Source organism: Suricata suricatta, chromosome 10 (genome assembly GCF_006229205.1).
Source record: "Suricata suricatta isolate VVHF042 chromosome 10, meerkat_22Aug2017_6uvM2_HiC, whole genome shotgun sequence".
Taxonomy (NCBI): domain Eukaryota; kingdom Metazoa; phylum Chordata; class Mammalia; order Carnivora; family Herpestidae; genus Suricata; species Suricata suricatta.
Genome location: NC_043709.1, coordinates 13,220,910 through 13,244,773, shown reverse-complemented (window position 1 = coordinate 13,244,773; position 23,864 = coordinate 13,220,910). Strand labels below are relative to the sequence as shown.

The window sequence follows — 23,864 nt, the reverse complement described above, 5'->3', positions numbered from 1 at the left end:
AGAGAGAGAGAGAGAGAGAGAGAGAGAGAGAGAGAGAGAGAGAGAGAGAGAGAGAGAGAGAGAGAGAGAGAGAGAGAGAGAGAGAGAAAGAGAGAGAAAGAGAGAGAGAGAGAAAGTACAGGCACTTGCGACTGAGCGGGCAGGTGCAGAGAATCCGTGCTGTCGGCACAGAGCTTGACGTGAGGCTCCATCTCATGAACCTGAGATGGTGACCTGAGCTCAAATCAAGAGTTGGTCGCTTAACCAACTGAGCCACCCAGGCGCCCCAGAAGCATGCTCTATTTAACCACACTTCATTCCTGCCAACTGAAAATGTAGTTTTACTGCTTACGTTCTCACCTCTGGCTCTTGCCAGTTTGGCTCTTGCTTGACGGGAACTGCCCTGACCCCCAGGCAACCCATGCCCATCATCCATCCCTTCCAGTCCATCTCTAGCATGAAGCCACCCATGAACACCCCTAAGTCTGAACAGTCACTTTGCCTTCGCTCCCATGAGATGGGAGACAGCTCTATTTAGCACTTCCTCTTGGCATTTTTTTGCATTAGCTGACTTATGCCCTGTAAAGGACAGAGTGGGTGATACGCAGGTACACCCATACCTCATTTGTAAACATCTACTTCTCCGTTAGTCCAAAGGTAGTATCCAACACGCTAATGGGTGCTAAGAAATGTCTGCTAAATAAATGACGGCTGGTGGATATACCACTTCAGACTGGGAGACCCGCAATGTTAGTGTATTAGTATCCCCACATTTCTGAAGCTGTAGAGCACTTTGCACCCCCCCGCCCCCACTCACCGACACATTCTCTGGGAAACCTGGCATCTTCCTCACCTGCATGGAAAACTGCAAAGGTGGGGTGGCACCACCTGAAAGCATGTTTACATTTGTTGTTCTACAGAAGGCTTGAACCCAAGGTCTTAACCTCCAGAGGAGGGACGTGCATGATTAACCTAAGTTATGTTATCCAAACGCCCCTCTCAGTTTGCACCTGGGCTGCATTTCTCATCATGGTTGCATACAGCTTCTTTACACAGGCCAGCCCTCTTGAAGGTTAAAGAGCAAAATAAAATCCTTAATTAGCAGCATGATGGCTGTAATTTTAATATCCATTGGTTGACAAAATGCAAAATAACAAATAGCTACTAAGACTTCATTTTGCTTTTTCAGATGGATTCATTAGCTGCTCTGTCAGAGGACTGAAAGGGTAGCTGGGAGCGGCACTTGGGCGGCTCAGTCAGTTAAGCATCTGACGTCAGCTCAGGTCACAGTCTCATGGTTTGTGGGTTGGAGCCTTGTGTGGGGCTCTGTGCTGACAGCTCAGAGCCTGGAGCCCGCTTTGGATTCTGTGTCTCCCTCTCTCTCTGTCCCTCCCCTGTTGACACCCTGTCTCTCTCTCTCTCTCAAAACTAAATAAACGGTAAAAAATTTTAAAAATAACACATTAAAACATTTTTAAAAGGTGGTTAGGTTTTGTAAGTGGGCTTGTGAATACCCTGAACTATTTGGTGCATCTTACCCTGCAGAGGTCTTTGGTCCATCAACTATGCAGCAGGGTAGCCAGAGGAAAGAGTGGAAACCTCAGATCCCACTGACTGATCCCAATTCCTGGCCCTGCCCCTTTCTGGCTGTGTAGCCTTGAGACCATTACTTAACCTCTCTCTCTCTCTCTCTCTCTCTCTCTCTCTCTCTCTCTCTCTCTCTCTCTCTCTCTCTTTCGGCCTCAGTCTCTTAGAGTTAGGGCTGTTGTGTCTTCATGTGTGAATAACTTCCCGTGTGTTATGGTGAAGCCCGGGGGCTGGAACCTATTAGGCACTCTGTAAGTCATAGCGACTTTTGCAGATCATCATCCAAGCTCACCTGGAAGCTTCTAAAAGACAGCAAGCCCACCCACGAGGTTTTCTTTGGAGGTCCGCCTAGCCCAACAGTCAGGTTCTTCTAGGACTTTATCTGAGAACTGAGTGCTTCTGAGGTTATTAACTGTAGGTTCCTGGGCGTCAACTCAGACGATAATTATGACTGGAGGCTGCTTCCCCCTACTGCTCAGGTTTCTAGAAGGAGGAATTTCCAGCTGCTAGCCCCAGCCCTTTCTCTCCTCTGTGCACACAGGAGTACTTACCTGGCTGGTGAGCTTCAGAGAAACAAGTCCACACTGTTTAACCCCTCTTCCATCGCCTCTCTGACAGAGGGCCCCCTTTAACCCTGTCCTTTCCTGGGGCAGGCCCCTCTCCAAGAGGCCACGGTTGCCCCACACCGTGGGGACAGTGCACAATTCCAACTCAGAGCTTTGATATGACGAACATCCATCGTAATTCCTTTGATTTAACCTACACTAAAAATGACGTTTTGCTCTCATTCTTTTACCTTTTTTTTTTTTTTAACATTTTATTTACTATTGAGAGACAGAGACAGCATGAACAGGGGAGGGACAGAGGAGACACAGAATTCAATGCAGGCTCCAGGCTCTGAGCTAGCTGTCGGCACAGAGCCCGACACAGGGCTCGAACCCACGAACCGTGAGATCATGACCTGAGCCAAAGTCAGATGCTCAACTGACTGAGCCCCCCAGGCACCCCCCATTCTTTTACCTTTAAACTAGTTCAGTGTCTGGGGATGTGGGGTTCATAACATCTATTAACTCTCTCATGCCTCAACACTTCTGACTAAGAATTCTGGTCACTGGGTCTGGTCATCTGCATTTTAAAAAACCAGATAATTGGGAGGGACATGAATGATTGAGACTTAGTGATCCAGGTCTGGAAACGCCGTCCCTGCTTCAGTCAGAGGCGATATTCACTGGCCGGGTCCCCAGCACACAATACACTTTAAGGCATCTAAATCCAGCCCACAGACCAGCAGAACTCAGTGGCAGCCTGCAGTCATAGGCTTCTTGAGGACAGTGAAGTGATGAAGAAAATGAACATTGGAGCCAAACTGCCCAGGTTCAAATCCTAGCTCCTCTACTTATGAGCTGTGTGACCTTGAACAAGTTACTTGACCTCTTGGTGCCCACTTCATTCATTTATAAAGTGAATACATTGGACATACCTTAGAATGAATCTTTTTTCCCCTCTAGGCACTATTTTGTATTCTTTGCCTATTCAAACGTTACCACTAACAATGCCAGGAAAGACAGTCAAATGTTCAGTAAACCTCTGCTCTTATCATTTCACCGAGAACTCCCTGGCCTCATCTTCTGTCCCATCCACCTGGATTCAGGCATCAGCAGTTTCTCCCCCTCTCCTTCCTTAGCTGACATGGTCCTCACTCTGCCTAGATGTTGGTTCTGTTTACTATCAACTGAGAGTTTGCTCTGTGTCAGATACCACACAAAAACTCAGGAATCAAAGACAAATAAAACATGGTCCTTGCCCTCGAGGCAGCTAGAAGAGGAGACAGATAAACAATTATGAAGCAGCATGTGCCTGCAGTGGCAGAAACATTGATAAGTCCGAGGAATGGAGGGCAGGGAATAATTGATTCTGTCGGGGAGGGTGGGTAATGGGGTCACCCGGGGTTGTCTGCTGCATCCTTACCTGCACTGTGGGCTACGCCTGCCCGTCCGCACAGACCTCCAAACCCCCAGACTTCCCCACAAGCTTTCCTGAGAGCAGTGCTATCTCACAACAGGCCATCCTTTGCAACTCTGCCAATCCCGGTTCCTCAGCCCAATGGCATCTGGTCTCCAGAGGTCAAAGTCTAAGGCTTTAACCTGGATGAGGTGAACACACGTGAGACCTGCCATCTCATTAAGAGGTAAAGTCCCAGGGGACTCCTTGGAGGTGGGGGGCTGGGGGGTGGAGAACACAGGCTGCGGGCAAGCTGCTTCGCTCAGCATCCTGCCCTGTCTCGTCTTCTTAGGAGTTATTATAATAAACCACTGTGACTAACAGAAAAGGCTTTGTCATTGTTTTCCGTGCGGCCCTGTGGTTATGATTAAGTGCACTGTTCCCTGTCTTCCTTACTCCAGGCACAAGTTAACTTATGAAAATGAAGCTGTCTTCTTTGCTTATTCATACATCACCACTAACAGCCAGACAAGAGCGAACAAGCTTGCTGTTCTGCTGGGGCCCTGGTGTCGGTGTCACCAGCCAGCAGACAGATGGCTCCAGGCTGGGAACTCCCCTCGCTCCCTCCTTCCGCAGCTTCTGGCTCAAGGCGGACAGAGCAGGGGGAAGGTGATGCTTCCACAGGACACCTGGGGCACGGACCGGGCACGCTGGGCATTCACCCACCAGGTGGGCAGGAGGGAGGCAGGCAGCATGGTAATGGCAATGGTTTGTGACCCAGACTGAAGAGGGCTGTAGCCCTGGTTCTGTATGGCTGGTCCACGGTCTTACTTTTCTGAGCCTCACTTTCCTCACTGTAAAAGGGCAAGAACAGACTGTACTTCCGCCTCCAAGAAGGGATGTGCAGACCAAATGACACAGGCAAAGAGCCTGGCCCGGGCGGATGCTTGCCTAAGGCCCCGCCCTTCCTCTCTACAGTGATGGTCATTGTGCAGATGTCGTCTGAGTCTTCTTCTCAAGCGCTCACACCGGCTGCACACACCAGACTCTACAAACTCTGGCCCTCCTGTCCGCGCCCCTGCTCCTGACTCTGCTGTGCCTTTCGGAAGCTATCAGCTTCTGGAACGCCAGTCTCTTGGTTGTTTTCTTCCCTCTGAACATTCTTCCCCTGCCTCCCCTTCGATCCTAGTGCTCCCTAACTCCCAGCCTTGCCCCCCACTTTCCTCTTGTTCTACATTTCATCCCTGGAAGACAAGATCCACTCCAGTGGCCTCCACTACCACTGCCAGGAGGTTAGCCACCATCTCCATCCCAGTCCAGACAACTTTCCAAGCTTCTCCTCTCTCTCTTTTTTTTAAAATTATTTTTAATAGTTTATTGTCAGATTGGTTTCCACATAACACCCAGTGCTTCTCCCCACAAGTGCCCTCCTCCATGATCATCACCCCCCTCCCCCCTCCCCCCTCCCTTCAGTCCATGGTTCGTTTTCAGTATTCAATAGTCTCCCTTGATCTGTGTCCCTCACTCTTCCCCGCTCTTTCCCCCTTCCTCTCCCTATGGTCCCCTGCCAGGTCTCTCCTGTTAGACCTATGAGTGCAAACATCTGGCATCTGCCCTTCTCCACCTGACTTATTTTGCTTAGCATGACACCCTCAAGGTCCATCCACTTTACTACCTCCTTGCTCTTCACATCCTTGCCCTAACCAAATCCCACAGATTGTATCTGCTGTTTTTCAAACTTTTTTAAAAATGTTTTATTTATTTTTGGTACAGAGAGAGACAGAGCATGAGAGGGGGAGGGGCAGAGAGAGAAGGAGACACAGAACCAGAAGCAGGCTCCAGGCTCTGAGCTGGCGCTCAGCACAGAGCCTGACACGGGGCTCGAACCCACGAATGTGAGATCTGACCTGAGCCGAAGTCGGAGGCTTAACCGACTGAGCCACCCAGGTACCCCAATGTATCTGCCGTTTTTCAAATCCATCCCCTCGCCTGCTGTCACCCCCTTATCACATCTCCTTCCCAGATTACCTGGCAGCTCACACTTGATCACCTTCCCCTGAGGGGAGCCGCGCCATTCCGTTTTGCCTACATAAAAATACTCCGAAGGTGCAAATTTGATAATTTTGCTTCTTTGATTAACAGTCTAATGCTCCTGGGGCCCAGTATAGCGTGGATGGGTGGGTGAAAACTAAGTACCATCTATCACCGACCCTGCTAGCCCATCTGGAACTGGTGGACTCTTTCTAGCTGAATGGGATGGAAGTGAATGCTCGCAGGTGAACCTCTCCAGGTAAACACCAGGAACAGAGTTCTAGTGCTGATGGGAGACGCCCCCAGGACGATCTCCTTACCTCCCCACCGCCCCCAGGAAAGCTCCTGGATGCACAGAGTAAGTCCACCAATCACCGCTGCATATCAAAACTGCTCTGCCTACACCAGCAGGTGAATATTAAAACATTATAGCTAGGGGCTGTCCGTAGGATCAGCAAAGAAAGCAACAATGACTTTTCAACCTCATATTTATTCTAATAAGCTATAGAATAGAAAAGCCTTTAATAGTACCATTCAATAATGCGTGTCTGAGCGCAGGATGGCTGTAATAAGGAAAACGTATGGTATCACATTACTGTTCACCACGCATCCAGAAAGGACCGTTCTTCGCCCTGGATGCCCTCTACTAGGGGGTGTGGAATAATAAAGCATCCCCTGAGAAGATGCAACACAAAAGATATTTATAACCACCCTGGATGGGGTGAAAAGGACTGTTTTGGAACCTGCGCATTTCAGGATTCTACACCCTCAGCGTAACTCCGCCGGAACGCAGTCTGGAATCGCCCCAACTCCCAGGCACAGCGAGGATCTGCGTACTCACGCTGGACCTGCCTGCTTTAACAGGTGGGGCCCAGAGAAGGGGAGTGAGGCGCTTGGGAACTCACCATCCAATGCTGGGGTTCAACTGCCCACTCGATGCTGGCTGTGTTTTCTATGTATAAGCTCCTCTAAGGGGGCTGCCTCTCTTCTTTCTTTGAATGTGAATGTAATTCTCCCCTGTTCAAATTCTAGTTCTCCTCCCCTTGAGTGGTAATCCTGGGTACATGCTTAGTCCCGCAGGTTCCTCCTCTGTAAAACGGTACAGGGATCTCCATCATGGGCTTCCCTGAGACGCTTGGTTAGCTTTATGTACCACAGGCTAATACTGTGCGTCCTTGCGTTGGAATGCACGCGCCCTAGTTTAAAAAGGTCCTTTCGCCAATCATTTTGTTGCCTTGGGGGTGTTTATTCATTCCGGTCAACCTCGATTTCATTTGGAGATAAAGACCCCATCCTTGCTGACCTCGCTAGCTGAGGGATAACCCCTTCTAAGAGGAATTAGAGTCTGTGTCACTCTAGAAGGCAGAACTAGGCTGAATGAGTGAAGATTGAAGATAGATTTTGCTTCTTATAAGCAAGACTGTCATAGAGTTCGCCAAGATGGAAACAAGCTGCCTTTCTAGGGAGCAGCTTTTGAACACTGGCGTGGTCCTGGAAAAGGCTGCATGATTCAGCCCTCAGCCAGCAGGTATCCACCAAGACCCTACTGTGCACGGGGCTCTCGGCCAACTGCTGGAGGCACAAGAGCGAAGAAAACACGCCCAGTCCCGGCCTCACCTGAGCAGACTGTCCCGGGATGAGGCCTGGGGATTTCTCTGCAAAGACAGCCCCATGCATTCTCCTGCATGGCAGGTTTGGGGGCCTCTGGAGTGGCAGGGCACCCAGGGATTTCTGTACCAGATTTGATGACCTCAAATCTCCCTTCCAACCTGATGGTAGGATGTCTTTATTAGGAGCCCAGACAAGCTTTCTCAGCGTCCTCCTGCTGCACTGTCCCCATCCAAGTTCTTCCCCCACCTGTCCTGTGTGTGTGTGCGCACAGCTGCCCTGTGATGGGAGCCTGGCCCCCTCTGTGTGGCCACTCTGTCTAGGCATGGGGGTATGTGCTTTCCATGCTCTGTCTCAGAGTACCTTACAACAACCCCGTGAGGTGGGCACTGTGCTCCCCTCCATGGTGTGGAAGGGAAATTTTTACAGAGGTTACGTCACTTGTCCAGGACAAGAAGCTGGGACGACAGAGCCTCATCTGTGTTCAGATCACTCTGTTGCAAAAGCCTGTGTTTCCACATCTGTGTTTGCAGTTAGGGACCACCTACAGGACCTCTCTGCCCCCAGGTACCACAGCAGGTAAGGTGCCAACGGACAGGAGAGAATGGGTAGAAAGGCTGGCCAAGGCGCATTTGACCTGCATGCTGGTTCCTGCCTGTGCCACCACTGGAGGCTGTGGGCAGGGGTCTGGAATACCAGAGTCCTCTGTGGTCCATCTGAGTGTGGATCCCAGAGCGCTGAGCTGAGAGCACTTCCTATCCAGGGGCATCTACGGAGAACGGAAAAGGACAGCCCGAGGCTCAGCAAAGAGCCTGCAATCCAATAAAGGTCCAGGTAACCGTTCCATCTGCCAAGAGGCAAGGACAAGTCCCCACCCGCCTCCTCAAGTCAGTCCCATGTGGGCCCAAATTAACTTCACCTACAGTTTAAAAACTCCTGCTCGATCTCAAATAATGATTTGTCTCTTCGTCCTTCCCTAATCTTTGGTCTTTGGAAATGGGAAAAACTAAAAAGGAACACAGGGCCAGCCGCTGGGCAATCTTCCAGGGCTGCTTTTACCACACCGACTCCCAGGACGCTTGACTGCTGTCACCTCTCAGACGGGGCCTCCCCCAGAGGAGCAGAGCTGGCCTGGATCTGCCTACAACTTGCATCCCTGGACTCTCTGGGTCTTTTTTCAAAAACACAATTTGTTTGGGGGAGCCTGGGTGGCTCAGTTGGTTAAGTGTCCGACTCCTGGTCTCCGCTCAGGTCACGATCACATGGTTTGTGAGTCTGAGTCCCGTGTCAGGATCTGTGCTGATAGTGAGAAGCCTGCTTGGGATTCTGTCTCTGTCTCTGTCTGCCCCTTCTCCACTTGTGCATGCCCTCTCTCTCTCTTCCTCTCTCTCTCTCTCTTCCTCTCTCTCTCTCTCTCTCTTCCTCTCTCTCAATAAACAAACAAACTAAAAAACCCCACAATTTGTTAGCGTCTTTCAGTTACCTGGCTCACAGATATTCCTGTACTGATGACAGTGCCTAGGAGAAACCATCTAACTTTCCCTACTGCGATTACAGAAAAAGCACTTATTTGTGGGATTCTAAGACCACCAGAAAAGTTCTGGCTTTTCCAATCACAACTGACCCTTGAACAACATGGGTTTGATCTGTGCAGGTCCACTTACATGTGGATTTTTTCGGATAAATACCATACAGGACTGTAAATTCATTTCTTCACATTTCCTTTTTCCGTGCTTGCTGGTAAGAATACAGGATATGATGCATATAACATACAAAATATCTGCTAATCAGTTATTCACATTATTGGTAAGGCTCCCAGGAAGTAAGTAGGTAAGTTTGACTGAACGGGGGGAAGATCGGTGCCCCCATTCCCGAAATTGTTCAAAGGTCAATTGTATTTATTACTTGTCCATCCTGGGCCGAAAATACTTGATTTTTGAGGTTTAGTTTCTGTTTCTTTAAAACAGATGATGGTACAATTCACTCTATTCTCATTACACAGTTAATTTAAGAGTAAAATAAAATGTTGTAAATCATAAACTACTGTTCAACTTTAAGTATTATGATTACTAGCCAACATTTTTGGGTCTTCTGTAGTTAATTTTTTTCCCATATAGTATTTTTTTTTTTTTGAGAAAGAGAGAGAGGGAGAAAGATAGTACATGTGTAGGGGGGAGGGGTAGAGAGAGGGAGAGAAAGAATCCCACACAGGCTTCAAGCTCAGTGTAGAGCCCTGCACAGGGCTTGATCCCATGACCCTGGGATCATGATCTGAGCTGAAATCAAGAGTTGGACACTCAACTGATTAAGCAACCCCAGTGCCCAGAGCATCTTTTGTTCTAATGGCGTGACTCTTGGTGGGTCCCTAAATAGCTACATGGGGGCAGGTTGCCAGAAAGACAAAGCCTTGATCAGAAGCTTGGGATTTTCACCCCACTGCCCAATCTCCAGGGACGGGAGAGGGACCAGAGATCGAGTTCATCACAAATGGCCAATGACTTAATCACCCATGACTTAATCACCATGCCTGCCTACCTACCTACCTACCTACCTACCCACCCAACAAAACCTCCATAAAGACCCTAAATGATGGGATTCAGAGAGCTCATGGACTCGTGAACACATTGGGGTGCCTGAGGGTGGTGCGCTCAGAAGAGGCATGGCACCTCCATCCACAGCCTCCCCTCAACCTCGTCTTGGGCATTCTCCCACGTGGCCATTCCTGAGTTGGATTCTGTATAATCAACCACTAACAGTAAGTAGAGTGGGTTCCTGAGTTCTGTGTTCTAGCAAATAGCAAACCTATGTGAGAAGGGGGTTGAGGAAGGGCCTGACTTTGTAGCCAAGTTGAATGGAAATGTGGGTAACCTAGGGGCCTGATGCTCATGCCTGGTGTCTCAGGTACAGGCTGTTCTGTGGGACACAGTCCCTAAGCCTGTGGGGTTGGATGCCAATTATGGGTAGTAGTGTCAGAACTGAATTGTAGGATGCTAACTTGTGTGTCCTCAGGAAGCTGGAGTACTGGCTGGTGTCAGGAGGAAAAGCCTTGAGGGGCTAAGAGCCAGCACGGCTGAAACAGACCACACAGAGGAAGTGGAAGAGGAGACTGCACCCAGCAGGTAAGTGAGTGGGATCTCATGGTCAAGGCCCAGAGTAAGAATCTTCTCCATGAAGGACAAGCAGGGTCACAACTGAAGGGGTGAGGCAGGCAGGACCATCTGGTCACACGACACTGGGCACCATGTGCAAAGAAGGCAATGTGAACCATGCCCTGAGGCATGTGGTGTGGCATGGGGGGAACTGTACAGCCTCATTTCCAGCCATTAAGGGCCAGTATCATCAGAGTTTGGATCTGGAAAGAACACTGTTGCTGCTATGCGGGGGATGGACCAGTGGATGCCTGGAAGGGGTTAGTAATCAAGGGTCTTATTTTTTCTTCCTTGTTTTAGAAACAGCCCATTGGAGATCCACGCGCCTGCAGATGTGCTGAGAGGTAAGGGCCACAGACGTACACCATGGTCAGTAAACACCTTCTGAGGGGTCTGGGCGCAGGTGGCATGCTTGGGCTGGGGGCCATGCATACCAAGAGGGAGAGGTGAGGTCCTTGCAACCCAGGAAGGGGGTGGAGCATGCAGGGAAGGGGACAGACTCCCCTGGATCTCCCAGGGCTCCACATACTCCGGAGAGCACTGAACTGCTCTTTCCTTGCTGAGGATGGTACTGTGGTGATAATAGAAAGTCAGCCTGTGCCTGGAGCCAATCAGGCGCCAGGAAAGAGGAAGTAAAGGCAACTTCACGAAATTATTATTGGATGTGTCTTGAGGGATGCAGAAGAGATGCTGCTGGGTGTGTGGTAAATCTCTGAGGAGGTGGGACTCACTCCCTAAAATAAGTCAGATCAGCACAGGGAGGGGAAGGAGACGGCGAGGTAGAGAAGGGAGGGGAGGAGACAAGTGCTCAAGTAAGGACTCCCACGCATGCTCTCTGCAGTCGGCGTGGGGGAGACATGCAGCAATAATAATAAAAAAACGTCCTCAGCTGTAAAAAGAAAGGAGTACTGGTATGTGCTATGGCCCAGGTGAACCTTGGCCACGTTACACCTAGTGAGAGAAGCCAGACACAAAGGATCACATACTGTACAATTCCTTTTATAGGCCTAGTATAGGCAAATTTATAAAGACAGAAAGTAGGTCAGTGGTTAATGGGTGCTGTGGGAGGGGTGGTGGGGAGGGGTCACTGGCTGGGTATGAGTTTTCCTGAGGTGATGGGAAACATCTTGAAAGTAGAGACACAGATGACGGCTGCATAACGCTCTAAACACTACTGAAAAGCACATCAGTTTTTTGAATTGGATTTCGCCAACATAAATGCTGATGGCAATGTAGCTACCGTGGAAGTAACATATGCCAATAATGGGTCTCTGTAGTGCATCCCACTGTGTCTTCACCACTGAGGCCAGAGCCCCGAGGCCTCACTCATTCCCCGGGGCACCTCCGTTCACCACTCACCTGCCTGCGTCCCTGGTGACTTCCCTCTGGGCCACTGCTTGCTTTTCTTCCTTTCTCTTTCTTTCTCTTCTCTCTCTCTCAAAAACATTTTTTTAATGTTTATTTATTTTTGAGAGGGAGAGAGAGAGAGAGAGAGAGGAAGAGTATGAGCAGAGGAGGGGCAGAGAGAGACAGACACAGAGAGATGAAGAGAGATAGAGGATCCAAAGCAGGCTTTGTGCTGACAGCAGTGAGCTCTATGTGGGACTTCAACTCTTGAACCATGAGATCATGACCTGAGCCAAAGTCGGACACTTCACCGAGCGAGCCACCCGGGTGCCCCGGGGCCACTCTGCTTTAAATACTGCCCACATGTTGGTAATTTCAAGTTTATATCTCCAGTCTGACTTCTACACTGAGTTCCAGAGTCATAAATCCAGTGGCCCATCCCACTCCTCTCCTTGGGGCATCTAATAGGCATCTTGCACTTGGTATATCCGGTGTTGAACTCTTGATCCTTCTCTTCTCCACCCACTCTTCCACCTGTGCTACCTACATCAGGAAATAACGGGGTGCCTGGGTGGCTCAGTCAGTTAAGTGTCCGACTTTGGCTCAGGTCATGATCTCATCGTTCGTGGGTTTGAGCCCCACATAGGGTTCTGTGCTGACAGCTCAGAGCCTGGAGCCTGCTTCGGATTCTGTGTCTCCCTCTCTCTCTGCCTCTCCTTTGTTCATACTCTGTCTCTCTTTGTCTCAAAAATAAATAAACATTAAAAAAATTTAAAAAAAAAGAAAATAGCAGCTCATTCTCTCCACCTCTCTGGTTGCTTAGACAGAAACTATGGAGTCATTCTTTTCCCAAGCTTTACTGAAATACAGTGGAATTCAATAAACTTACTGATGTGTAGTTTAACAAAACTTTGGTAAATGTGTCTAGTCATGTAACCATCCTCACCAGCAAGGTACAGAATGGTTCTAACACCCAAATGTTTCCTTGGGGTCCTTCTGCAGTCAATCTACTTCCCTGAACCCCAGCTCTAGGCAACTGCTGATTTTCCTTCCATCACACTATTGTTGAGCCTTTGCTAGGACTGCACTTAAATAGAATCACAATCACAGAGCAGTTTTTCATGACTTCCTGTACTTAGCATAGTGTTTCCAAAATTTATCCAAGATATATGCATTAATATTGCATTTTTAAATTGCTGAATGGTATTCCAAAGCATGGATATACCCCAACTCAGGTAGAATCAAGAGTTCTTGTTTTGCCTAATTAAGCCTGCAATCCAAGGTGCAGATTTGGATATCACTGGGACACAAATGGCATTTAAGAACATGATCTCATGGAGGAGTGCTCGGGTGCTCAGTCAGTTAAACATCTGACTTGTGCTCAGGTCATGACCTCACAGTTCAGGGGTTCGAGTCCCACATTGGGCTCTGTGCTGACAGCTCAGAGCCTGGAGCCTGCTTCAGATTCTCTCTCTCTCTCTCTCTCTCTCTCTCTCTCTCTCTCTCTCTCTCTCTCTCTCTACCTCCCCTGCTCACAGTCTGTCTGTCTGTCTCTCTCTCTCAAAAATAAATAAACATTAAAAAAATTAAAAAATAAAAAGAACATGAGCCATGGAAAGGAGAGGCTAATGGAGAAGACCACAGCAGAACACTGGGCCCCATAATGCTTTGCTGTTGAACAAAGGAGAAAGAAGTCATGAAAGGACTCTCCTCCCGAATAACAGCAGAAGGGAAGGCACCATGTAGCACCCCTGTCAATGGGGACTCTAAAGGTAGGGACTCTAGATGGTATCAGCTCTTTCTCAATCTACAATTTACAAGGAAGCAGTCTTGATTCCCAAACCCAGCCTCACTAGCCCCGTTCATTACAGCCGCCATTACCTTTCATTCACAAGATACTCTCTATGGGGAGCGTTGTAAGTGGCTTCCTTAGCATCGGCAGTGAAAAAACTAAGGTCTCTGTACTTCTCTCAGCAGCTTCGGATTGAAGCGCCTGAGATACAGGCCTTCTGATGCTCATCCGCCCAGGAGAGAAATCAGTTGCCAGTCTTCTCCCTGAAACGATGTGCTGGCCAAAGCGGCCCATGCAGCACGGAAGCTCGGCTCGAAACCACATTCCTGTCTGTCGGTGACCTGAGGACAGGTGCTCACATAAGAAAACCATGTCTCACGTTTAGAAAAGTTCCCCTGTGTCTAAGGAAACTCCTGCATCAAGGATGAGGCTTTTTTACTAAAAAAACAAAAAACCATTGCAGCATCATGGCACAGGATATCAAAGCTACAAGGGCCTGGGGGATATTTTAGACCAAATTTTTCACCTGAATGATATAAAAGTGGAAGCAGATGCTCTTGTCCTTCCTGTGTGGTCTCTGTCTGTGCAGAACGTGAATTAAGTATCTGTTATTTTCAAGACACTGGGCTAAAAAAGGAGTAGACGCTGTAGTAAATGTCATGATGCCTAGCATTTTCTAGTCTATTATGCAAAAGTGAGAATAGATACTCCAAGCTACACAACAGAGGTATCCTATCCTACAGCGTCTAAAGGACCACCAGCAAGAGCTGCCTGGGAAAGCTTTGAGGGGGTCTTGAACTGAGTCCTGGAAGGACCAATTAACATTACTTAGTCCCTGTTAGGCACTGTGCTAGAGGCTCCTTAAGCCTGTGACCAACCCTGCAAAGTCAGTGTTGTTCCCCTTTACAGGTAAGAAACCTGAGGCTCAGAGGTAAAACGGAACCAGCCTGATTCTGCACAGGCTAACAACGGAGCTGGGATCCGAGTGTGACCTGAAGCCTAGGTGTTGTTTTTCTGGGAAGAAGATGAAAGGGAAGATGGGATTAAAAGAGGTTTTCTAGGGACACCTGGGGGGCTCAGTTAGTTAAGCATCTGACTTCGACTCAGGTCATGATCTCACAGTTCGTGGGTTCGAGCCCCACGTCGGGCTGTGTGCTGACAGCTCAGAGCCTGGAGCCTGCATCGGATTCTGTGTCTCCCTCTCTCTCTGCCCCTCCCCTGCTCACATGTGTGTGTGCTCTCTCTCTCTCTCTCTCTCTCTCTCTCTCAAATATAAACATTAAAAGCATTAAAAAGAAGTTTTCTATATTGAAGAAATGTTAGAGATGGCATGCAAGAGTAATCAGATTCTCAAAACTTCTGCATGGAGGAATCATGAATTTGGCACAAGCCGCCTGTCTTTCGGGGCAGGTCACGGCATACCTACAAGTCCACCAGCAGGTAACCAAGTGCAAGGAAAGAGCGGGGTCACACTGTCCACACAATATACAAGTGCTGGACACTGGGTCTGATGTAGGTGACATCCCATAGACAAGACAGGGTCCTCGTCCTCAGGAAGGCCACGAGTTTATCAAGGAGACAAAGCACGTGACCAAACACCTGGCCTGGAACGTGTCACAGAGGCATGCTAAACAGCAGACTCCAAAAGGGCATCAGAACAGCTTATCAATACCAGGTCCTAATGGGGGTAAGAATATTACACTTGGGGCAACTTCAGTAGTCCTCGGCTCTAACACTTTCATGGCATAACCGACGGAACCGAGGTAGAGCGGGAAGAAACGAGATTCTCAAGATTACACAGCTGGGTAGAGACCAGACCCCCAGCTTCCGAAGAAAATGGGGCTTCTCGGCTGTTCGGGATCAGTGTGGGAAGGAGGCCCTGATACCAACAGCTGGGATGGACCCCGGCTTCCTTCAGGCCCTTACACGCTCTTCTCCCACAACACCCACAGGAGCTGAACGGCAGACACCTCGTAAACCAGGGGGTTCTGCTCGCGGGGCCACCGTCTCGGCCCCGCCCCCTGCCATCCTCCTTGGAGAGAGTCCTCTCTTAGCAAGCCAAGGACAACACACCCACCACAGCCAGCTAGTGGTCTTCCCTCGGCATGGTTCTAATCGCCAATAACAAAATGCAAGACCTTGCTTTTTAATGGTTTTGATATCCTTTCTGATACAGACTACAAATGGAGGATTCCAAGTTCAATGTAGAAAATAATTTTGTCTGGTAAAGTCACTGGGCAGTGGTGGGAGAGAGCCAGAAAGCGGATGCATGTGTGTCTGTGTAGATAAGCAAATAATTCCGAACAGGGAGCCAGCATTCCAATCTAGACCTGCTCAGCCAGCCAGGCATCCACCCATTCAATCCATCCAACTTTCATTTATTAAGTGCTGATAACATGCCAGGCACTGTTCTGGGCTCTGAGTCGTAAACAACAATAACAAAGCCAAAAACCTTAAGGTCCTGTCTCGTTGGCACATTCATTCCAGTGGGGAAGCCAGGCCACTGACAGATCCACAGTAAAATGCCACGTGGGGCTAAGAGGCATGGTGACGGGAGAGGAGGGGGTCCAGGGTGATGGTGGCAGAGGGGACGGGAACCTACCAGAGAAGACAGGGGCTGGGAAAGCACAGCTGAGGTGACATTTGAGGAGAAAGAAACTCTCCCTCCGCTCAGAGCAAGAGCAAGAAGAAAGGGCAGCCCATGAACGGGGGCCTGCAGGGCCCAGACCTCCAGGAAAGGAACCAACGGCACTGCAGCGTGTCTGTCTGTCTGTCCCAGGTGAGCTGTCTGCATGAAAAAGCTTTTGTCGAGGCTCACTCTAGAAAAGGTCATGGATCTAGTAGCAAGTGGCAGGTAAAAAAAAATCTGCCTGGATGACACGTGTTCCTCACTTAGAGCTCCAGGCTGCCCGAGAACGAGTAGGTCAGAAGGCATCAGGCTGCACGCTGTATGCAGAAAAGACACTTCCGAGCCATCCCAGGAGGGAAACGATGCCCATCTTGGCCAGAGAAAGAGAACTGCATAGAAACGACACGACCCTGAAGCCCAGAGGTTGAGGAGCGTCCGGGGAGCCCAGTGAGGACGGGTACGGCTTTCTCGGCCTCTTTTCTTAGTCACAATTAGGACATTTCAATTCATTTAGACTCTAATTTACAAAACGGTCATTTCTTTTGCTATCAGAAATTAACCCTGCATGAGAGGGAGGGAGGCAAATCATGAGAGACTCTTGAATACTGAAAACAAACTGAGGGCTGAAGAGGGAGGGGGAAAGGGGAAGGGGGGTGATGGTCATGGAGGAAGGCACTCGTGCGGAAGAGCACTGGGTGTTATATGGAAACCAACTTGGCAATAAACTATTAGTAAAAAAAAAAAAACAAAGAAAGAAATTAACCCTGCACGATCTGCCACTGAGGTCCTGCCCCGGGCCTGGGAGAGCGGAGTCCCAGTGACCGGTGACTGGTAGGGTCGGCGGGAGACTGCAGAACGCTGCGCCGCTGGGCCACACTGTGCCGAACTCCAGTGCCTGGCCTCCAATTCTCCCCGAAGGACACTGCTTAGAAGAGCTTGACAAAACCCTCCTTACCGCAAAGACGGTCCTGAGGATTCTGTCCACTGTAGTACTGGGCCAGTGTTCCTTACGAGAAGTTCCCCACGAGAAACTCCTTTCAAACTAAACAACAGGATGGAGTGCGCTCAAAATAAATGATATGCTTTTGGAGCAAGACTCCTTTAAATGACTGAGTAGACCTTTTTACTTTGGCAGCCAGGAAGCTCAGAGCCCAACTCTAAAAACAGCACAGGATATAATGAACCTTGTACATAACTTACTGTATAAGTTGCCTAAAATCCTCTGTAGGATACAGTGGGCTATAAATGAGTGATAAATAAAACAGAATGTTTGTGCAAACATAAGTCCTCTTAGGTGTCTTTGTTTAAACTTCCTACATGGTTTCTCACTATGGTTTGTTAGACATGAATTTTTGCAAAGTGTTTCCCATTTTCTACTTTCTAGTAATGGGCCATGGACAAGCTGACTTCTTTGTCACCATGTAAGGTTTGGAACTCCCGTAGAAGGAAGACTTTGTACTTTGAGATGTTGTCCTTTCACTGATTTGCTAACATGGATAGCCACACATGCTCAGTCCAGTCTCCCAGGAAGTGGCCTGGGGCACCCCACTCCGGAGGTTAGAGTTTGTAAAGCTACAACTGAGGTGGAGAGTCAAGCACAGTCAAGGACAGCAGAGTTCACCGTTTCACCGAGGGGCCCGGTCCTTTCCATTAACCTTGATCTGGAGTGCACCTGACCGTCAGCCTGCGGCCAGCCCACCCTCGTTCTGCGTCTCGCTGTCTGTCTCTCCTGGATCCTGGTTTTTATGTGGATTCTGGCTAAACTCGAGCAGAAGTGACCTTGTCCTGACTTCTGGTTCCTATTTCCTTTTTACTTCCTGTAGCTTCTGCAGGATGTCTGGATTCTCTCGGTTTCCTCAAGAAACCTGAGAAATGGGAAAACCACACGCTTTATCCTTTGCCTGCTGCACTGTGCACGTACACCAGCTGCTCTCTTTGTTGAGCTGCATTTAATCACTGCACTGGATTAGGTAACTGGGAGGATGTGGAGGATGAGACTCCAAGAACGAGAGCCCCTAGGGCGCCTGGGTGGCTCAGTCGGTTAAGTGTCCCAACTTCGGCTCTGGTTGTGATCTCACAGTTCGTGGGTTTGAGCCCCACATCGGGCTCTGTGCTGACAGCTCAGAGCCTGGAGCCTGCTTCGAATTCTGGGTTCCCCTATCTCTCTGCCCCTCCCCTGCTCATGCTCTCTCCCTCCTTCAAAAATAAATAGCCAAAATCTATAAAGAACTTATTAAACTCAACACCCAAAAAGCAAATAATCCAGTAAAGAAATGGGCAGAAGACATGAATAGACACTTCTCCAAGAAGACATCCAGATGGCTAACTGACACATGAAAAAAGGCTCAACATCACTCATCATCAGGGAAATACAAATCAAAACCACAATGAGATACCGCCTCACAACTGTCAGAATGGCTAACATTAGCAACTCAGGCAATGACAGACGTTGGCGAGGACGGAGAGAAAAAGGATCTATTGTTTAAAAATTTTTTATATGTTTATGTTTGAGACAAAAGAGGAACTCTTTAGCACTGCTGGTGGGAATGCAGACTGGTGCAGCTGCTCTGGAAAACAGTGTGGAGGTTCCTCACAAAATTAGAAATAGAACTATCCTATGACCCAGCAATAGCACTGCTAGGGGTTTACCCAAGGGACACAGGTATGCTGTTTCAAAGGGGCACATGCACCCCAATGTTTATAGCAGCACTATCAACAATAGCCAAAGTATGGAAAGAGCCCAAATGTCCACCGACGGATGAATAAAGATGATGTGGTACACACACACACACACACACACACGCACACACACACAAAATGAAGTACTACTCAGCAGTCAAAAAGAATGAAATCTTGCCATTTGCAACTACATGGATAGAACCAGAGAGTATTATGCTAAGCAAAATTAGTCAGAAAAAGACAAATATCATATGACTTGACTCATATGAGGACTTTAAGATACAAAACAGATGAACACAGGGAAAGGAAGCAAGAATAATATAAAAACAGGGAGGGGAACAAAACAGAAGAGACTCTTAAATACAGAGAACAAATGGAGGGTTGCTGGAGGGGTTGTGGGAGGGGGATGGGCTAAATGGGTAAGGGGCATTTAGGAATCTATGCATGAAATCATTGTTGCACTGTATGCTAACTTAGATGTAAATTTAAAAAACAAATAAAAAAAATTTTTTAAAGAATATATTTGGGGGGTGGGGAAGAGAGGGAAAATGGGTGCTAGACATGGAGGAGGGCACTTGTTGGGACGAGCCCTTGGTGTTATATGGAAACCAGCTTGACAATAAACTATAGTTAAATTAATAAATTAAAAAATAAATTAAATAAAATAAATTAAAAACAAAAAATAAAAATAAAAAAGAACGTATGAATAAGTAAAATTATGGCTCTGATATACAAATAAATAAATAAATAAAATTCTTAAAAAGAAAAAAGATTAAGAATGAGAGCCTGCATTCCAGGTCAAGTCATCCCAAGGCACTGCAAGGAGAGAGGAGCCCAGGACGGTCACACTGCAGTCGCTGCCACACTGCAGAGAGCTCTGGTCCAGATTTAACACACAAGGTCTGGGAGCCATGCACTCTGGTATCACTACACTAACGGGAGCCGTGTTCATCATGACACACTGCTACGGACACACCAACAGTCATGTAGTTACGTGCCATTGTCCAAGGAGCAACTGGCCCATGAATCTGTGGACTTGATTTATTTACCATATTTGCACACCCCTCAAGGTCTTATGTTGAAACCTAATCACCGGTGGGATGGTACTTGAAGCTGGGGCCTTTAGGAGGTGATCTCTGGGGTGATTCCTCAGACTTCTCACTCCTTTCAGCCATGTAAGGACACAGAAAGGAGATGACCAACTATGAACCAGGAAGGAGTCCCACACCAGACGCCACATCTGTTGACGCCTTGATCTTGGACTCCCCAGTCTCCAAAACTGTGAGAAATAAGCACCATGCAGTGTCTACTACTCTGTTAGAACAGCCCGAATGGATGAAGACACCAGACTAGGTACATACTGCTAAAAGCCACGCACAGAGCAAAACTCTCAAATACCACTAATGTGTGTGACTGAAGGTCTATCACCTTTCTTTTGTTCCTGGGTCTGCCAGGGGAGGGAACGGATTGCAGCACATCCAGGGCGCCCTGCCCACCTTCCTGTCTCCCCCAGGAGTCTGCTGCATGGACTGGTATATGGGGCACGCAGAACAAGGCCTCCTGATTCTTCAGGACGTCTCCACTTTCCTGCCTCCACCCATCAGGCCGCAGATGAACCAAGAATGACTTGTGGTTGCTCCAAAACCTGTGTATGCCTGTTGTTATTGTTGCAATTAGGTATGCTAAGTCAATATTATGTAAATTGATTAATTAAGAGCGTGAAAAGAGTCGTTTCTCTGAAAACTAAATTGGATTCTTGAGAAAGATCTGATGACGGCAGTGAGTCACTGAACAATGGCTACCGTATCAGAGAGCTCAGAAAGGCAGTGAACATCAGGCTGGATTCTGCATTCCTGGCCTTGGTGAGTGTCTTTGATATTACCTCTAACTGAAATTGGAAATGACATTATGAGCATAGGCTAGATAGGAAAAATGCCAAATAAGGATAATCAGTGGACTCTTAACTCAGAAACAAAGCTGTGACTAAAACACCTGCATTTACAGCCACGATTCATCTGCATGTTCTCTCCCCATATTATGGCCTTCTTTGTGATGCCTGAGCCACTACCACAGACAGTCTTAGAAATAAGCATCATGAGAGTTCTAAGCCAGGCCCAACTGTTCCCAGACCTGGGCATCCCACTTTGTGAAATGTTTCCACAAAATAATCCCAAAGGTCTGTCTGAGTTCTGACAGTCAGATTCTGTGGCTGTCAATTAGCTTGTAGCTCCTTAAGACCTAGGCACGTCCGTCAATCCACCTGTACCAAAAAGTCTCCCATACGATCTAATGACTGTGCCCTACCTTATTATAATCGACCCTCCCCACGTTGGGTACTTTTATTCTTTCTTAGAGACAGGAAGATTTGGGACATACTATTGTCATCATAGTTTTCAAACACAAAGTTCTTGGTTTGCCAGTGACTTCTAAATGTATTCCTAATCAAAGTGGAGAAATCTTAACCATCTTATAAAGTCCTTTGTGCTGCTTTTGTGCTTGACGTTTTCCATTTCAATTAACTCTGTATTAAGGTGTCACTGAATGAAAGGCATCAGAGAAATGAAGGAACCTGTTAGAAGCACAACCTTTTAGCCCCTGAGAGAGTCTAATTCCGTTCCACTTATGCAATTTTTGACAGCTGCTGACCCGGTAACTTAGGGTCAGGCTTCCTCATCATGAATCATTTTAAAGAGCCTGTATGTGGGGGCAGCTGTGGCTCTGAGCTAACAGAACTCAACATGCTGTCCACTCACCTTTTGTAGATTTGGAATAATGTGCCAGGTGAGAATGGAGAAGCCAAATAAAGATCTGGATGAGGAACGGCAGCAAACCTGCAGCTGGGGAAACTGTGTGGCCGTCAACAGAGCCAGGCTCTACAGCAAAGTGTGTCAACTTTGTCCTCCACTAACAGTCACTCACACGACATCACTGAGATGTAAGGGACAAGTACGTGGAAGAACAGACTGAATCACAACCTTTTTGGAGAGAATTGTTATTCTTTAGCTGAATTAAATTTAGTGCACATCTAGGACAGGTCATGGATTATGATTAAATAAAACAATGAATGAGATATAACTGCTGACTTCAGAAACATTGCAAATAAATACAGGAGATGATTATGTGCATGAGATTCACAAGACAGTATCAAATGTGCCCCAATGGGTCCTAGAAATACTCCAATGCACTAATACTTTGCAACTGAGAGAGCCGGGGGAGATGGTGTTTGTGTTGTGTCTTAGGGGATGAGTAAGATTTTGGTGGGCAGACTAAAAGGTGAAAGGGCCTTTCCAGGCTGAGCAAAGACCCTGAGTGTAGCAATCATACAGAACCCCGGATGGTGAAGGGAAGGCTGTACACATAAAGAAAATGCCACAATCCTGGTTTCAAGTCACAGCTGAGCCCCTTGTGTGTCCTTTCAAATTCCTTGTACCCTCTGAGCTTTAGTTTGTTCTTTGCCAAGTGGCGCTGATAAAACTCACTTAGTTACTATAAGGACTAGAGATAATATATGTAAAGTTTCTGTATCTACATGGATGTTTTTAAATAAATGAATTGTCATTTTTACTATTATTACTGGGAACTAAATCTGGGAAAATGGACTGGGGGTTAGTGTGGACACAGAAATCTAGTGTTGAGTTGACTTGTATGCTGAAGTGAATGGGCATCAAATTTGTTAAGCAGGAAAAGAATATGAAAATAACCCTTGTCCTGTTTATCCCTTAGAGATTTTAGGAACCATAGAACAGCAAAAGTAACAATCAGAAGTTTCTATGAGACAATTAGTATAGGGGGCATTTAAAATACATTGTTTAAGTTTTCCAATAACCTTAGAAGATAGATATGGAAACTGAGGCTCAGAAAAATTGAAATCCTTTGCCTGTGGACATGCTACAAATAAGTTGTGCAGCTGAGATTCAAACCTAGGTCCTTCCTGAGTCCAGATAAGCAAGCCTCATCAACTGTTTACCATCTCCATTCAATGTAGATCTAGGGGTGTGGTCCACTGTGAACACTGTTCATGTTCCTGAAGAGTACATTCAAACCAAACTCTCCTGACAACACAGGTGTGATAGAGCTTGGGGTCCTGCAAGAAAGGGACCCGCCTCCGGAGGGCTGTCTCCTGTCCGGAGTCCTCCCGGCTCAGCCAGTATAGCTGAAATCCCCTGACTTTCACACGGCACCTGACAGTTCAGACGGCCCACTCCATACGCTGAGTAGGACCGGAGAACAACGCAGGTGGGTTCCATTCTGTAAGCTGGAAAACGGTGGCGGAGTCCTGCAATAGGCAGATGTGTAGACGGCATTAGTAAATTTGGGAACCTCATACCATGAGACGGGTCACCTCATACAATTTTGCTACACACACAGTGAGAAGATGGCTGCCACCTTCTGGACATTCCCCAGGGGCCCTCGAGACATGGAGCGATGCTGACGTTGGATGTATACCTACGGTAAAGCCAATGGCAACAGAGGATGGGAGGGAAAGTTTAATGGGGGTAAAAAGCAATTTCCTCTTCTATAAAGCCTTCCCCAACGTCATGGGCCAAATTTAGCTCTCCTGCTGCACATCCATTGTTCCTGGACCATGTCTTCATTATAATAATTATCTCTTAGTAAAAGCGGGCATCATGATCCTCTGGGGACATTTTTAAAAAGTCCATGCACTTGGCTCCCCATCTCAGGAGATTCTAACTTGCTAAGTTTGGGTTTGGCCAGGGAATTCCTATTTTTAATGACCCTCACCCCCGAGACATCAGTATTTGACAGTATGAGGATAATATATCCTGAAAAACAAACCAAAAATCTTCGTAGAAAATTCCTAAAAATGGTGGATCGAAATAATAATAGTAACAACAACAAAAACAACAACAATAGTGTAGGGGGTGTGTATAAAAGGTAGAAAAAAAGGAATAGGCAAGAACATAAGGATAATCCTCAGAGTTAATAAAGAAATTGGTAAGAAAGCACAAACCCAGAGAAGTAAGCAAGCAGAAAGCAATACATGAGTTGGGGAAACTGCCTTCCTGGGCATCATTAAGCACTGGTTTTAATAAGCCAAACACAGAAAGAGAGACAGACTAGACGACTATGCAAAAGCAGGCTGGGCAACAAAGACTAAAGC

General features: G+C 47.6%; 1 protein-coding gene and 2 long non-coding RNA genes across 5 annotated transcripts in view; 2 read left to right on the top strand and 1 right to left on the bottom strand.

Annotated features, from left to right (window-relative positions):
* Positions 1 to 4,118, top strand: part of LOC115304722 — a 6,290-nt gene extending 2,172 nt beyond the window's left edge. Inside the window, exons 2-3 of the long non-coding RNA XR_003914575.1 lie at positions 3,629 to 3,754; positions 3,969 to 4,118. This is a non-coding gene — a long non-coding RNA (uncharacterized LOC115304722). The remainder of the gene's footprint in view (positions 1 to 3,628; positions 3,755 to 3,968) is intronic.
* Positions 1 to 23,864, bottom strand: part of LARGE1 (LARGE xylosyl- and glucuronyltransferase 1) — a 528,769-nt gene that overhangs the window by 117,759 nt on the left and 387,146 nt on the right. The window lies entirely within an intron of this gene.
* LOC115304723 lies at positions 9,826 to 10,636 on the top strand. The gene is made up of 3 exons (XR_003914576.1): positions 9,826 to 9,901; positions 10,156 to 10,265; positions 10,596 to 10,636. It is a non-coding gene; the product is annotated as an uncharacterized LOC115304723 (long non-coding RNA).